Consider the following 17,020-nt stretch of genomic DNA (forward strand, 5'->3'; position numbering starts at 1 on the left):
AGAAAAGTAGCCTTGGAAAAACAAAGTTGAGGGGTTTTCTCCCCTCTGTTTTGCCCCCAAAGACTGGACTACAGTGTTTCTAAGTGTACTCTGATTTCCAGCATGTTTTGCAGAAGCTGGTGAGCTCTGATTTCCAGATGTCAAACTTGGTTTCTAGGGATAGGATCCTTTTAATGGTAAATTTATATGTTTGTTGAATAAAATTTGGAATAGAGAGAAAACATAATAAAAACCAGCCTTATTCTCACATTCAGACATAATTACTTAATATTTTGTTGTTTTTAATGCTTGGACCCTCCATTTATATCTTATAGAATAAATAATTCAGTAAACTTGTATACACTTCACAGTATGTTTGCTTTTGATGTCTTATTTTCATTCAATCTGTGTAGAGTTTACGATATTAAGTAACTTTTTAAAAAGGTAGAATTTTAGGATTTTGAGGCATGTTAAGAGATAATTAATCTACACTTTATTTAGTGGATAAGAAAATTTAGTGAAGGAAGTGACTTTCTCAAAGTTATTAACTGTCAGAGCTGGAGTTAGAACTGGCTTCACTTATTCAGTATACTTTTAACCATACCATTCAGTCTGTATTACTTTATTCACTGGGGAATATTTGTGAAGTAAGGTACTTCACAAGGGTAAATTAGAGCTTATTGCCTCAGAAGAGGTAAATCCATCTAACTGTAACTTTGAGTATAAAAAAAGGTAATACATTGAGACTACCCAAACACATTTGTATAGTTAAATTAATTTGCCCCAAGTGATTTGGAGAAGTTCGAAAACCATTATGATATGGCTGGATTGCTGCTATTTCAGGGTTATTTGATATAAGCCTGAACGGAATGGAGGTTAAAATGTGTGTTTTACATTTGGCATAAGCATATTTGAAGTTTCCCTCTTCCCACCATGTTTGAACCGATAAATTGCTGAACACTTTTTAGTGGTTTTGCCACACTGTTAATTATCTCATATGCCAACTTTCTTCCACTCTGGACTATATTTTCCATATTTTGCTGCATTCCTGTAGTAATTCATGTCTGTGTAATTACTTGGCAATTACTCATACAGTCTGATGGCATTTCTTCTACTGTTGTCCTGACATTTGAATGTTTTATGAATGTTCACTCTCTGTGGGGTTGTGTGTTAACAGGCAGTATCGGCATCTCAAGGAAAGAATGTTGTCATCCCTCTGCCTTCCTTTCTGACTCTTCCCTTCCACTTTGCTCGTCTCCATAGGACTAATGGAGCACTTGGTAGGTTCTCAGTGTCAGTACTGTGACTTGTTAAAGAAGGCCTGAGAGTGTTTAGGGCAAATAAGGGGACGTCGCCTCTTCCCCACTCTCTGAGTTGGTAGTGGTGCTGGCACCACTGATTGCGGGAGCATCTCTGCAGAAAAAGGAAGTCTAGCATGGTTTGCACATATTTTGTTTTGGTCGGTGGTAGTTACACGTCCCTTTTGAGGCAGTTGTTGTGGGTGCAAACAATGTCCTGGCACACGGAGTCTCAGCCTCACCTCTGTTTGACTTCGGTGAGATGGGAGGGATACTAGGAAAACAGATGATGGGGAATCCTCAGTTTCTGTTTTTCTTGGAAAAACCCTCCCACAAGAAATCTTCAGTATATTGAATTATGCATCAGGAAGATGTACAGTTTTGTGCATTTCTTGGCTTTCTGCATCTTGAGGAAGAATTGAAGGCGACGTGAGAATGAAGAAACTTGGTGTTGCAAATATGAAGAGTAAGGAGCAGAAAAGAAAGGAAATAATTTCTTGTATGTATTTGTGGGTAGGAGAAGAAGGAAAAGGGGAAGGGATGAAAACGGATCAAGAAATGAGGATAGTAGCCAAATACTAGGGTGGGGACCAAATCTGAATGTCATTTGGCAAAGCTGATTATGCTTCTGGTTCTTTTCCAGAAGTTTTTCAAATCATTGGAGTGGGTGGGGGAACTCCACTAGAGATGACAGCTTAAGTGTTGGAGAAATATGACGGAAATAGCTTGAGTGACTGAAGTGGGAAGAAACAGAATTAAGAAAAAAACCTTTTTTGCTTTTTCTGGCAGTGCTCTGTTTCTTACACTGCTGTACGTAATTTGTTCTCTAGTGTTGTACCAGGACGTTTGTTCAGTATAATATGAAGAATCTCCTTTTTGATCAATTGTTAGATTTTTCCCTCTGTCTTTCTGTAAGCTTCTTGCCTTCGAGTGGGTCTTGGAAGCCTCTCTCTCCCAGCTTGTTCACTGTGGAAAAGTGTCAGGATACAGAAGACACGATGCAAAAGGGGACCCATTCCAGCAGCTTCACGGGCAAGCAGCTGCACGCACCCCCTTCATGGACCACGTACACTTGTGTGGTCTCTGTATGTGGGCACACACACATGTTCTTTTCTCTTAAAAAAGAAATGCAGAGGCACGACGTGTTTGCCTAAAGTTTCTTGTGTTGCTAGAGTATGATCTCATTTATCTTAAGTCTTTTTCAAATTCATTGTATTTAACTAATAATGGATCTGCATATTCTCTGAGCCGATTAGAATCATTTTCCCCGTTTCTGTTTGGTTCGGTGAAAAGAGTAAATTAATTTGGGAGTTACTTCTACAATTGGAAAAGGAACTCTACTTCTTAGAGATACTTATTTTTACTGTTCGGTTCTAGTGTCCGTTGCATTACTTCCTGATCCAGGGCCGGGCCACCTCTGACACAAGAGTTAGGAACTGAATTGTGTCAGCACTGCTACTTAAGGCGTTTATCCTAATCCAGGCGTCCTTGGATTTTTTTCCGTGGCAGCAGTGATTGCAAACCTAGACCGCAGGAGTGAATTCTGAGGAGATCTGTGCTTACTCAGTGAATTCGTTCCCAGTAAATGTGAGTTGGTGTTTTTCTTTGGATGCTCTGTTTTGACTGCATGAAGATAGAGGTTTTTATCTTATTTACAATTTCACTGCAGAACAAAGTGAACATCAGTGAATTCTGTCTGGGTGCTGTGACACAGCAGAAGAAAGTAGAGGTGAGGGCAGCTGAGCAACCAGCCGCAGAGCTTTCGTGGTCCAGATTTGGGTTTTTGGTATTTGTGTTGGCCAGGTTTCCTGGAAGACAAACTCATGTTGTATTTACATAAATAATCCCGAAACTTCCATGTAAGTGTTACAGAATTATATTTGATGCTCCAGAAAAGTAGAATAGTGGATTTGTTGTCTTGCCGGTTCTGATAGCCACAGCCGCTGCTTTCTTGGACAGGCGCTTCTTCACTTTTCCTTGTCTCTGCTTCCTGCTGTGTGTGATACATGCGTGAAGAAGAGCTTATGATAATGCCTCGAGTTTGAAAAAGAAAACCAGCCACTATTCTGCATTTGCATACTGTTTTGCACCGTTAGGGAATCAGAAGCTCAGCAGAGTGAGGTGCATTGGGAACAGAAGATAACAAGAGGGAAGTATGCTTGGAAAAATGGGCAAATTCATTTAGAAACATGAACTCATCACCTGGGTTGATTTAATATGTTAATGCAAATAAATACCTGGCAGACATTTAAAAAAATGATTCCTCAGTCACTTAGCTCAGTTCAAAATTTCCTAGTCTCTAGTATCTGTAATAAGAAGGATGGGCTAAATTATTTTTTCAGGTTCTTCTCAGATCTGGAATGATAATTCAGGTGGACTACAAAATGTATAAATGTAGGAATTGTTCCAGAGCCGTTTCTGTTTTCTTGTCACGTTTCTTAGAATTTCATGCTTTTTTAAAGATAATGATTCTTTCGGTGAGTCTTAACCCATGAAAACCAATCATGGATGCTGAAGAGAGTACATATATCCCACACCCCTCACCGTTTTCTACTGTGAATCTTAAAAGACGACATGAGATTTCTTGTTATAAAGGTGCCAAAAATAATATTTGTTCCATTAGAGGGCTATTCAATTTAATGTTAGGCTTACTTTATTGAATCGTTAAAGTGATAATCTTGGATAATAAAAAGTGAGATTATAATTGTTTGAAAAAATAGGTGCATTGAGTTTCTTTTCTTAAAGGTGTGTTCCTGTACCCTCATTTCTTTCTACCCAAATACACTAAGAATAACTTGGTTTGCATGGGTGTGTTTTTTGCTGTTGAGGATACAGGGATGCATAAGAGACTTGTTGAGTGGGGCCTGTAGTGAAAAAAAAAATGCACTGAGCTCTGACCGAGACCTAGGGAGTGCCGTGGCCATCTGGAGGAGGGAAGGGTAGCAGAGGGCCAAGAGTGGCCAGAACGTGTATCTGGGAAAAATTAGGTTTTCCTTCTCCAGTTGCTGAGGTTTTCCAAACAGGTGAATGATGTGAGTGGAACTGGAGTTCAGATCAGTTGGGTGTCTGTTCAAAGTAGGACTAACAATTGATGTGAAACAAATAGTTACGAGAAAAATTTATCCATTGGTAGCTTATTTACTCATTTTACTTTGATCAGAATCTCCTGTTCGTAATTTTAACTGAAGTTCTTTTCTCACAATACAGAAAGTCATCAAATTGTTTTTTAGGGTACTATCCACTGAAGATAGCTAAGTACATAACATTTCAGATAAAAGGTAGGGAATAATTAGCTTAAGGTCCCGGTTTTGATCTTGCTCCATCCAGTGTGTTCCGATACTTATTTTGTAATTAGCTCTGATTCTTCACATTCTTCCCTCTTTTTCTGAGAGAGATTTTAAAGCTTTGTCTTAACAGTGTTTTGAAAATGTTATTTGGTTAATTAAGAGTGGGTATGTCCCAATTTCCCCTCCATCCCTAATTTATTAAGCTTCTATTTCCATTTCAATGTATTATTTTAGGAAAATTTTTGCCGTATTTTTTACAATAGTTTGTCTAATTCTTGTGAACATTGTTTGACAATGACAGTCTTGAAATTCAGAGTAAAAGCGTGTTGGGAAGAAAGGCAGTCTCTCAGCTAGTTGTTGAATGAGTTGGAAGGTAGATCTGCCTGATACAGTCATTTGATACCTGTGAGCCTCAGTTGCCTTACCTGTAAAATGGAAGCGTTGATCGTTCATTGCTCATATAAAATTGTCATGAGAAGTGAAATGAAATGATATGTGTAGATTGCTCAGCATAGTGCTGGCATAGGTTGTTTATAAGCTGTTTTAAACAACCTGGACTATAGAAGCGCATTGTCTATGAATCTAAAACAACTTAGTTGAGTCAATTGATAAGTAATTTTGGAATGTTTTAATTATAATTTTTCTTTTCAAGTTTGATATTTGAAATTATCCAATTTTTAAAACATGAAGCTCTCTTTTAATTTTATGTACTATAATGAGTGAAACTTGTGTCCTCAATAGTTCCTTTAATTTCCCCCCACAGACTGTCATTCTACACCCCGAGTTCTGTTTTGTGTTAATTTTTACTGCTCTTTCCCTCTGCCCCCATTGAAATGCAATAGTCCTGTAGTGTCTTAGTGGAAACATTGTTCTCTTTGTTAGGGCAAAAGCAGTGCCTTTGTCATTCCTTTGAGACATTCTGCAGATGCCATTTTGCAGCTCTGAAAAATATGTCCCTGTCCCCCTTGTGCTGTGTTAAATTGTGAGTGTGTGTGGCTTGGTATTTTAATGAAGTCGTAGTGAAAACCTGACAGTGCTACTTGTCATATGATAACAAAACAAAAAAAGGCTCTTTCTTGATAGAATGGAGATGGGTGCCCTCCGTCTCTCTCTGTAGCTCTGTGTGGTCTGAAAGTCGATCCCTCCTGCACTGAGATGCCCGCGGATGTTTGATATTTTTTGACTGACCTCGTAGGAAACTGTTAAAGCAAATTCTTCTGAGCAAGACCTCTAAGCGTTTTGTTGATGTGTATTGCCTTTTAAAGATCTCCTAATTTACATGTTCTTAATAGCATTTTAAGTGGCGAGTATAGACTCTAATTTGCTAAGTGGCTTTAATCCTTGTATTAAGAGGAGAAGTGGAGGCAGAAATCTGTTGGGAAATTGCTCTGATAGAATCCAGGAAATTCCTCTCATTTTTCAAAATCCAGTTAAAATCTAACTTTAAAAAAAAAGGCCTCTGATGTAACAGTGTCTGAAAACATGTGCTGTTGGAGTCCAATGATGTCTGGCCTATAGCGCCAGGCTCAGAAAGAGGAGCAGTGTGAATGTCCTCTGTGTTTTTGGTGAATCTATACCACCTGGCGTGGTCCCAGTTTATTATAGCTTTGCTGGGACGTAGTCATTCTGTTTTGTGTTGCGTTTAAAACTGCTAAGCAGGAATATAGAAATAAAGGGAGAAGCCTTTATAGTTTTTGCTTTAATAGACTTTATTTAAATTTTCATCTTAACTACAGCGATCACATGTTCAGTGAAGAAAAGCTGGTAACATAGAGTAACACAGATAATGCAGAACTTCCTGTTGCCCACGCTCAGGAACAGCCACTGTTACCATTTTGGCTGAGCTTTTCCAATCTTTTATCCGTCAGTTCTGTACTCAGGGGTTAAAACAATGGCTTTGTCCTTTTAAAATTGCTTATTCTTCCTTGGCACACTGTGGCGAATGTGTCTCCATAAATTCTTAAGATAGTAGTGGCTGGCTTTGGAAATGTGAATCCATAGGGCATTCATTCGGTAGATGGACTCAAAAGTTCTCAATTAGTTGAAAGTGTATATATTTATTGCCTACAGATACATGTGTCAGAAAGGGGTAGGCTAATCATTTTGGATGTTTTCCAGGATCATAAAAACATAACAGGTCTGTTCTAGAACTGTTAAGAAGCCTTTGAGACAAGTAAAGATCTTATCACATAAGCTCTGGCTGGTCCTGGATAACTGGCTCACTAATTTCCAATGAGAGCTGATTCCACTGTGGCTTGACTACTGTCTGTCATCTGGGGCAGAGGCACACAGGGATTACAGTGTTTGCATATGTCCAGCCACCAGCCAGACTGTTTTATATAATGACAGCAAGCCCTGTGCCATGCCATTCCCTCTGTTTCGTTGAAAGATAAATATACAAATGGTATAGGACATATCCTGTTAGTAAACTCCTTGGCAGAAATAAACTCTTTACATGGATATTCCCATATATTGGGGGTTTAAGTGGGAGGAAACCCTTCCGAGGGGCTTCGTGGATGCCTGGGATACTCTTCCAGAAGGAAAATAATATCTTGGACCCTGCCCTCCTTACACCAGGGTCCGACAGGAAGAATATTTACTTTTGATCTATAGGTAATAAGATGGCAAAAACAAATGTCCTTATTTTGTTACAACTGTTGTATTTTGTCGGTTCATTCAGCATTTGTTGAGTTTAGATGTTCCAATGTGGTTACCTTGGCATTTATTGGGAGTAATGAGAGGAGATACTAGGGGTTGGAGAAGAAGCTCTGCAGGTCTTCATCCCAGGCTCCACTGGGAGCCTTTTAAAAATGATTATTTTTGTTTGTTTGTTTTCAAAGGAAGAGATCATTACAAATACATGTGCTTTAGAAATATGACATGACAGATTTTCTGGAGAATTACCTAATTTACCTGGATAGCTATTCTTGCAATTTTTAGTGTCAGTTAAAGGAGCCTTGTTTTTTATTTCTTTTATTTATAATTTCTAGGTGACATTTCCAACTCTGACAATGCTCTCGTATTTCTCCATGTAGTAAATTCTGGTCTTATGAATTCTCCTCTTTTGGCAGTATTTATTATAAAGGTCATTTGGATCAAATATTTATTTAACTGAATTGTAATAGTAAACCTTGTTGCCAATTAAGTACATTGTGTTTACTTTAGATTAATAATGCGAAGTTTGGGAATACTGACTGAAGTAAAGCTGTTTTGCGTATTTGTTACTCTTTATTAGATAAGTTTGTACAAAGTCTTACTGTGTGCTAGGCTGGGAATTCAAATGGGAGTAAGAAGACTGGGCTGCTGCTGAGTTCACAATAAGACAAACTGATGCTAAGAATTCAAAAACCGGTCACTTTAGCAGTAGAAATCCGTGCCGAGGAAGGACAACAAAGTGAGCCTGCATGGAGAGAGGAAAGGCTCGAGAGCTCTGTTGCCTGTACTATTTCTGTGTGTGTTACTGGGATTTTGTTTGTAGCTAATACTAATTAGTGAATATGGTCCAGTTATTTACTGGTCATCATATATTCCTCTTAACTACCTACTATGTTCCAGGTACTATATTAGGTTGTGTCTAAAGACTTGCAGTCTTGCAGTCCCTTTAGGAATCTGATGGTTTGCCTGGAGACATAGCTAGTTAATGCGAAGAGAGGCATTCTGGGGACTTGGAATCACCCTGCGAAGCTGATAAGTAAATTTTTCTTAATTAGTAATTTTGCTTAATATTTGATGGAATCTTACTGTGTATCAAGTGTGTGAGGAGGGGAATCCTTTTGTAAATCACCTTACTAGTTGCTTCAGAAATATTTGTTGAATGAATGAGTCTTTTGTGTAAGAATGGATACAAACTGGTATTACTTCAAAAGAATATTTGCATTAGTTGCTACTGGCTGTTTCTACGTGGAAAGGATACTTTTTATTTTAATTGAAATTTCCAGGAAGTATCACTGTCCTGGGGTTTATGTCCAAGCACTTTTCTGAAGCCAATGGGTGGGTGTATATTTAGATCCAAGAGAAACAAATTATAACCATGGATGTGAACTTTTCACAGTCTTCTGAAAATAAAAGCTTGAAAATAATTTTTATGCTTTTCTTTTGCAGAGACTAAAATACCCTTTCTAAAGAGGAATAAAACAAAGGTAATATGTTAAGCTCACATGGACCTTTATATTGTTCCCACCTTCCCTAGTAATTAGCAGAATTCCTGAAAATGTTCATTGAGCCCATAATTTCAAACCATAAAAAACTGTAGAAGTATTTATGTGGTAAAGTTCAAATAACATTGGGGATTGCTATTTTAAAGAATATAGGCATTTTGGGAGTCAGGGAACAAACATATTATAGCATTAGATTTATGAAGGCAAGTAAAAGAAAATAATGGATATTCAGTAAGATCTTTTTATTAGATGAGACAAATTAGATACTTTGAAAGTCTCTTAGCTTAAATTTGTTAAATATGAATGCAGCTGGGAGAGGTAAAGGCTTTATAAACTGTATAGACCCTGCAAATGCAAACCTGCTGTAACCTGCAGATTGAAGCTTCCCGCCCCTCGTGTGACCACCCTCCTGTTTGGTTCCTGTTTGGTGCAGAAGAGCACACAGCCATGGAGCTGCATGTTACTAACCTGGTAGAAGGGGGAGTGGAAAGGGGTATGACAGGAATACTGCAGCCATAAAATTGATGTATTTTAGGTTCAAAGCCACTGGTGTTTCTAAATTGTAGTCTTTAAGTGAACAGTGTACAGTTTAGTAACTAAAATTTACTTGTACGATTAGGTTGTAAGCACCCTCGGGCTGTTTAATTGTATACCCTAAGTGTATTTCGACCACGGTTATTTGCAGTGAGTTCTTTTTCTAGACTTTGCCTCATTCCTCTTGCACTAAACAAATATCCCATTTCTGCTGTCTAGGGCTATTCCTTTGCTGTCACAGTTTATTATTTACATCATAATTTGTTACTTCCTACCAGTTTTGAGCCCATTCCTTATAGTCAAAGTAGATTTCTTATACACAACAGAGAATTGGGTCTTGATTTTTTTTTACTCAACCTGATAATCTCTGTCTTTTAATAGGTACATTTCTACACTTGATGTAATTATCAGTGTGATTGGGTACCATCTTGCTATTTGGTTTTTATTTGGCTCATATGTTGTTTCTTTTTTTTCTTTTCCTGCATTTCTCTGGATTGGCTGTTTTTCTGTGATTCCATTTTATCTCCACTGTTGATTTATTTGTTATTCCTCCTTTTTTTATTTCGCAGAGAGAATTGTGCTGTGCCTGAAATCCAACCCACAACCTTGGTGTATTTAGATGATGCTCTAACCAACTGAGCTACCTGGCCAGGTCTCAAAGTAGTAGTTTTAGTTTTTTAATTTTGTGATTAAAATCTGTTCACGGTACCGAATTGCTTTCCAAAAGAGGCCCCAAGTTTTTAAAGTAACTTTTATCTTATGAGATGCTCACTGTTCTGGATTTTACCTCACTAGTCAGGTTTCCCTGCTTACCTGTCAGGTTTTCTCTCACTTGTAGACTTTTGTACACATTGCCAGGAATATCTACTCTCCGGCCTCAATTTAAAAGTAACTTCCTCAGAGTTGCCTTCCTCCTATGGTTCTTCCTTCCTCTGGGCCCCCTGTTCTCTGTTAGATCACCTACTGTGTGCTCTCTAAATAAATCCCTCCTTCCCCGTTGACTCTTCTTCACTTGCCTTTCTCCCTCATCAGGTTTTTGGCTCCACAGAGGCAGTTACTACAACTGTGTTCACAGTTGTCTGGCACTGAATGGGCTCTCCATAATTATTTGATGAGTAAATGAATGATGAGTGAATGACCTGATGTTGGGCTTCCTGTCCTTCATTCTTAGCCCTTAGCTTGTCCTGCTGAGCTGGTTGGTAGCCAGTGAGTGTTGCTTTGGTGGATTATTGGCCTGATAGTGAGACATTCTTCTGAACATTTTTCTCATTAAACACATGTAGGTTACTCTGTACCTGCTTGAGTAGGTAGATTCCCTCTACCATGTTTAGCTTTTACAGTACATTGAACTCTATTCTTGTTATGCAAATGTTTATCTAGTTCTATCACCTTTGGTGCCATGCCAGGCAAATAGTCTTTTTTTTTTAAAGGAAATTCTGGCCTTTAAGATAAATATTCTTTATTATTTTATTACTAAAACTCTCAGAATAGTCACTTTTTTGGAAATAAGATGAAAGATGAATTATAACTACAATAGTAGCAAATGCTAGAATTAGGGACATTCTCTTTAACTTCTGGGGTAACTTCCAAGTTATCACCTCAGGCTTTGATTTCTATAATCCTCTCGAAAGATGGCACATCATCACTTTAAACTGGCATGTATGCTTAAAAGTTCTAAAATCTTGCAAATTCTCCTAGTCTTCTGGGTTTGCAACCTTGGCATTATTTTTAGTTATGTCTCTTCATCTGCTGTCTACTTAGACGTCAACCTCTATGGGATATTTTCTCTGAGATTTATATAATATGAGTCCCTTATTTGTTGTCATTACTGCTGCCTCCACATGAGCCTAATTTTGTTCCCCAGCTTTACTGAGATATAATTGGCAGAACTGTAATGTACTTAGAGTATAGCATGATGATTTGATATATGCATGCATTGGGAAATGATTCCCACATCAGTGGCTAACACATCTATCACCTCACATATTTAACCTTTGTTTTCTTTTGGTAATGCTTAAGATCTTACTCTCTTAGCAAATTTCAAGTATGAAACACACTATAATTAATTGTGATCATAATGATAATGACTAATGAGCCTGTGTGTCCTTTTCTGTGATGATTGGACATTTGTATATCTTCTTTGGAGAAATGTTTATTCAAGTTATTTGCCCATTTTTTAAAGTTGGGTTGTTTCCCATTTTGTTCTTTAGTTGTAAGTGCTTTTTATATTCTGCATACTAGAAACCTTTGTTGAAAAGTTGGTTTACAAACTTTCTCCCTTTCTGTGGATTGTCTTTTCATTTTCTTGATAGTGTCCTTCGGCTCACAAATATTTAAAATTTTGATGAAGTCCAATTCATCTATTTTTTTTTGTTGCTTTTGTTTTAGGTGTCATATTTAAGAATTGGTTGTGAAATCCAGCCATGAAGGTCTACACCTCTTTCTTTAAAGAGCTTCATTGTTTTAGCTCCTACATTTTAGGTCTTTGATCCATTTGAGTTAAAATTTGTGTCAGGTAGTTCGGATTCACTCTTTTACATGTGCATATTTGCTTGTCCCAGCACCATTGTTGAACAGACTATTCTTTTGTGGTACATATATACAGTGGAATATTACTTGGCCATAAAAAGGGTGAAATTTTACCATTTGTAACAACATGGATGAACAGCATGGATGGACCTAGAGGGTGTTATGCGAAGTGAAATATCTCAGAGAGAGAAAGACAAATAACATGTGATTTCACTTATATGTGGAATCTAAAGAGAAAAGTAAATGAACCAACAAAACAGAAACAGCTCAGTAGATACAGAGAACAAACAGGGTTGTCAGATGGGAGGGGTGTTGGGGGGCTTGGTGAAAAAGATGAAGGGATTAAGAAGTACATATTAATAGTTACAAAGCAGTCATGGGAATGTAGAGTACAGCATAGGGAATATAGCCAATACTGCTGTGATAGCTATGTATGGTGACAATTGGTGGGTACCACAGTTGTTGGGGGCATCATTTCTTAACTTCTATAGTTATTTAACCATTAAATAACTGAACCCCTGAAACCAATATAAAATTATACTGGAGGTCAACTATAATTGAAAAAGAAAAGAAAGAAAAGACTATTCTTTCCCCCATTGAATGGACTTGGCTCCTTTATTAAGATAAAATGTCTATAGATTTACAGGTTTGTTTATTATTCTTATGCCAGTGCCACACTGTTTTGATTACCCTAACTTTGTAGTAAGTTTTGCAACAAGGAAGTGTGAATCCTTCCACTTTGTTTTTTGATTTCAGGGTTAGTTTGACTGAGGTCTCTTGCAATTCCGTATGAATTTTAGGGTTAGCCTATTCATTTCTACAAAAAAGGCAGTTGGAATTTTGATAGAGATTGCATTGAATCTTTCAAATAATTTGGGAATTATTGCCATTTAACAATACTAAGCTTTTGAATCCATGCATATAGATTTATTTAGGTCTTCTTCAATTTGTGTGAACGGCGGCGGTGTGTTGTAGTTTTCAGTGTACAAGTGTGGTTTCTTGGTTAAATTTACTTTTATGTATTTTATTCTTTTCGATGCTAAATGGAATTATTCTTTGAATTGTTTATTACTTACTTATAAAAATGCAATTGATCACTTATAAAATGCAAGTTTTTATATTGATCTTGTCTCCTGAAAGTTTGCTCAATTCCCTTTATTAGCTTTTTTTTCTGGATGTTTAAGGGTTGTTTTTGTTGTGGTTGTTGTTTTACATATATGATAATGTCATCTGCAAACAGAGATCATTTACTTCTTTGTTCCCTCCCTTATTCTTGGATGCTTTTTATTTACTTACTTTTTGCCTGATTGTCCTGGCTTGAACTTTTAAGTACAGTGTTGAATAGAAGTTAAGAGAGGATATCCTGTCCTGTTCCGGATCTTAAGAGGAAAACTTTTAGTGTTTTACCTTTAATTTATGATGTTAGCCGTGGGTTTTTGTAGATGCCCTTTCCAAAAAAGTGACCTTATTTCCAGAGAAGTGACTATGTTGAGTAAGCTCCCTTCTATTCCTAGGTGAGTATTTTTATCATGAAAGGGTGGTTGGGTTTTGTTAAGTGCTTTTTCTGTCCTTTGAGATGGTCATGTATTTTTTTCTCTTCCATTCGTATGATTTATTATGTTGGTTTTGAATTTTTTATATTGAATCATCCTTGTATTCCTGGAATAAATTCCATTTGGTCATAGTGTAAGATTTTAATAATCTTGCTGGATTTGGTTTGCCAGTATTTTGTTGAGGACTTTTGCCTCTCTATTAGTGATACTGGTCTGTATTTTCTTTATTCTAAATTCTTTGTTTGGCCTTAGTATCAGGTTGTCATAGAATGAGTTAGAATGTTTAGGGTTTTTTGGGAGGGGGGCTTGATGAATATATATTGTAATTGTTTGTGGTTGCACAACTGACTGTATTAAAAACCTTGAATTGTACACTAAGTGGGTGACTCGTATAGTACTTTCTTAGTAAGCTGTTACCAAAACAAAACAATAAGCCTTTTGGTGAGCTCACCTATCTTCTTTGACCCAAAGTCATCCTGGCCTTCAAAGTCCTCAACAATTTTTCCAGCTATGGTATGTCAGCATTAACTGTAACTTATCTTTGTATGCCACTAATCCAATGATTGTGGTCAACCCACTGCCCCACCCACCACTTCCTACTCCCCAAGATCTCCAGAACATCTTGTGCATCTTACTGCTTGGCCCCGCCCAAGGATTCTTCCGTGTTTCTTGAACTTCCCTTCTCTCTTTCCTCCCAACAGCAATCAGCCATTTCTTGGCAGTCTTTTCAAGTTTCTTCGATTAATTTTTCTAGCTTGGTATCTTCAACTCCCAAGTCCCTAATCTGATGATTGTTATTTCATTAAAAAAACGTTATATGTGAGTTGGAATGTATGGGTTTCCATAAGGAGACAGTGGGACAGAGTATTTGAAATCAGAACTGTTCTGGGAAATCTGGTATATGTAGTACCCACAGGCAAGAACTTTTTAAAAATGCATGTACAGTTAACTCACGAGTTTATAGGGTTTACTTTTCATTTTGCACTTCTCTGGTCTCCCCAAATGGTTCTTAACTAAGCACTAAGAACGTGCTATGAAGAAAGGCGTGGTCAGGTGTATCCAGCAATTAGCATAAACTCCAGGTATCTGTTGATGTACACGTATATGTTTGAAAGACTGATTCAGAACTTTCAGTTGTGTTTCATAGTCTTCCTTATGTATTTCTAAAAAGTAGTTTTGAAAAAAATTTATTGTGTTGGAGTAGAAACAGTTAAGTCATAATGCACACCATCCATGTGCAAATGTGAAGTGTAGGTAGGCGAGACTGGTGGGTAAAGGCTGCCTTTTGGTGTTCGGTGAAGTGTTACTGGGAGGTTATGTGAGCATCATGGTGTAATGTCAGGAATGTATTTCAAATAGAGTAGAATTGGATTCAGATCTCAGTTATCTTCCTCATTGGTGTTGTGGAGTTAAGGCAAAATCCAGATGCAGGTTTGTGTAGCTTCAGGACTGACAATTAACTACTCTGCTATTATGCATTTGATGCTTATGAAAGGAAGTTATTTTATTTCTCTGAGCCTCATTTTATTCACATATAGAATGAACTTGCTGTGCAGAGATGTTTTGAGGCATAAAGAAGGGTGTTTGTAAAGCATTCAACAGAGAACTTGCCCACAGAATAGGCAGGCCTATTTCTGTTAGTAAAATACAATATTTTGTTTGCTTCAAGAGAGTAAGCACCAACAAAAGAGATTTTGAAAACATGTCTGAAACTTATGCAGAGAAATTTGCTTATCTTTTGGCTTTAAAGTATTGAATTCTTTACATTTTGACACAAAGTTTTCAGTGTTCTTTTCCTCTAGGATTTAGATAATTTTCCAAGTAAGTCATTTGCTAGCAATTATTTTCTTTCCCTCTATTGTCTTTTTTTGTTGTTCAGAATGATTTTTAATCAAAGAAGTAATTATACTTTCTTTGTCATTAACTTCCCTTCTGAAGAATTTGAGAATATATGACATCTGTGGTAAACTGAATCTGTTATATAGTTAAACCTTAGGTTTTGCATTTTCTGGAGTGAAGTTTAGGAAGGATGAATTTTTTGATGTTAGCCATCATAGAAATGAACTAGAAAAGTTGTTATTGGTTTTCATCTTTGCTACAAAAGTATTTGTATGAGTATTTGTTGTTGTTGCTATAGAAACATACTCAAAACTACAGCAGAGAAAGCATCACAAATAAAGCACTGATTTTGTTATGTTGGAGTTTTTGAATTGTTTTTCTTATGTTGGAGTTACTCATAATTGGTTTAAAAATGTCTAACTTTTTATTCCCAAGTATTATACATATTCAGTTATCATAAGTTCAAAATACATCAATATTGAGAATATTTACTGATATTTATCACCTAAATATTTTTGGTCAGTTTTACTCCTTAGAGGATTGGAAAAAAAAATTCTGCTAGGGCAAATCCAAATTTCTTGTTTGTGATGGTGATGGTTTGTGATTTAAAAAATGTGTATCTCTTTTGTGTTTCACGATAGTTTGGGTTCAGTTGGGAATTTTTCTTAATGAAAACCATGTATAGGTACTTTCTTCAAGTTTTATTTATGTTTTCTTTTACAAGTTTATTATGAAGTTATACCAGCCATGCTGTCCATTTTAGCTTTTTAATAAAGCTACAATTTGAATCAGGAGAAAGTGGTTCCACTAAGCAGTTTCTAGGGGATAATAGCTCTGCTTCTGGCTTTTAGAGACTCTCCTGCTCAAAGGAAGAACAGCTATTGAGTCAGTTACAACTTCAGTGGAAGATGTCTCGCAGCTGTGCGTTTTTGGTCCTGTTCCAGAGAGAGTATTTGTGTGTACTGTCAGAGTGTCTTAAAGGCCCACCCTGGAAAGGATTCAACTCTGTCAAAGGAGTTTTGTTTTATAAGCTTTCACATATTCTTATGGGGTTCTGGTGGTGATGCTGGTCTTCACTGTCTTGTCTTTTAAACTGGCATTTTGTTGGGACACAGGCTTCACAGTTTGGGAATAGAATTTGCAGTTATAGTTACTGTGTCTCGTGAAGTACGTTTAGCCAAGTTCTTGGCACACACCATGATTAAAACAAGTCACCCCTCTTCAAACCTTGCAATTTCAGTAAATTATTTTTTTGACTTCTGCCCCTGTATTGATATGAAGAGAGCATTAATTTCATTCTATTCTTCAGGTAATTTAATAGATACTGATTTACAGATGAAGTTGACGCAGCAGAAGACAGGTTATACAGGGAATCCCAAAGTTTAAAAAGTTTAAAACACCAATCACTTCTCATGTTGAAAGTTACTCAATTTAACCTGTTTTGAATCATGCTGTCACAAATGATAAGGGAATTGTCACTGAATATATCCTAGGGGATTGACCATATTTTCTCCACAATGTTTACTTTCCTCCCTGTCCCCGTCCCCCCCCNCCCCCCCCCCCCCCCCCCGCTTTAAGTGCTCCCAGGTTATAAACGCCGTGTGGGATGGAGAACGGGGACCTCAGATGTGCTCCTCTTTCTAGCTTCCTTAAACTCCTTCCTCTTGCCTTTGGTCTCTGAGGTGGAGATGTTCCTCTTGCTGTCCCAGATTAAGCCCTTCTCTTACCGTTTTTGATCCTTTTTCCCCCCTTTCCCTGAACTACCTTCTGTCCATTTTTCTTTTTCCTCCTTTGTGTCTTCAAACTCTCCCCTCTTTGTCTCTCCCACCAAAAGCCTGGTTAAC

At 37.3% G+C, this 17,020-nt stretch overlaps 1 protein-coding gene across 16 annotated transcripts in view; it reads left to right on the top strand.

Annotated features, from left to right (window-relative positions):
• EPB41L2 (erythrocyte membrane protein band 4.1 like 2) overlaps positions 1–17,020 on the top strand; it is a 202,585-nt gene that overhangs the window by 50,441 nt on the left and 135,124 nt on the right. For 7 of the 16 annotated variants that reach the window (XM_037045739.1, XM_037045749.1, XM_037045745.1 and 4 more), the window contains exon 1: positions 2,764–2,864. The exons of 3 other annotated variants lie outside the window; for them this stretch is intronic. The gene's annotated coding sequence lies outside the window, so the exon portion shown is untranslated. Of the gene's footprint in view, positions 1–2,763; positions 2,865–17,020 lie in introns of those variants that run through there. 6 more of the 16 variants (XM_037045752.1, XM_037045756.1, XM_037045753.1 and 3 more) reach the window with 1 other exon arrangement.

The sequence above is a fragment of the Sturnira hondurensis genome, unplaced genomic scaffold (genome assembly GCF_014824575.4).
Source record: "Sturnira hondurensis isolate 20B ecotype Veracruz unplaced genomic scaffold, ASM1482457v3 Scaffold0004474, whole genome shotgun sequence".
NCBI lineage: Eukaryota > Metazoa > Chordata > Mammalia > Chiroptera > Phyllostomidae > Sturnira > Sturnira hondurensis.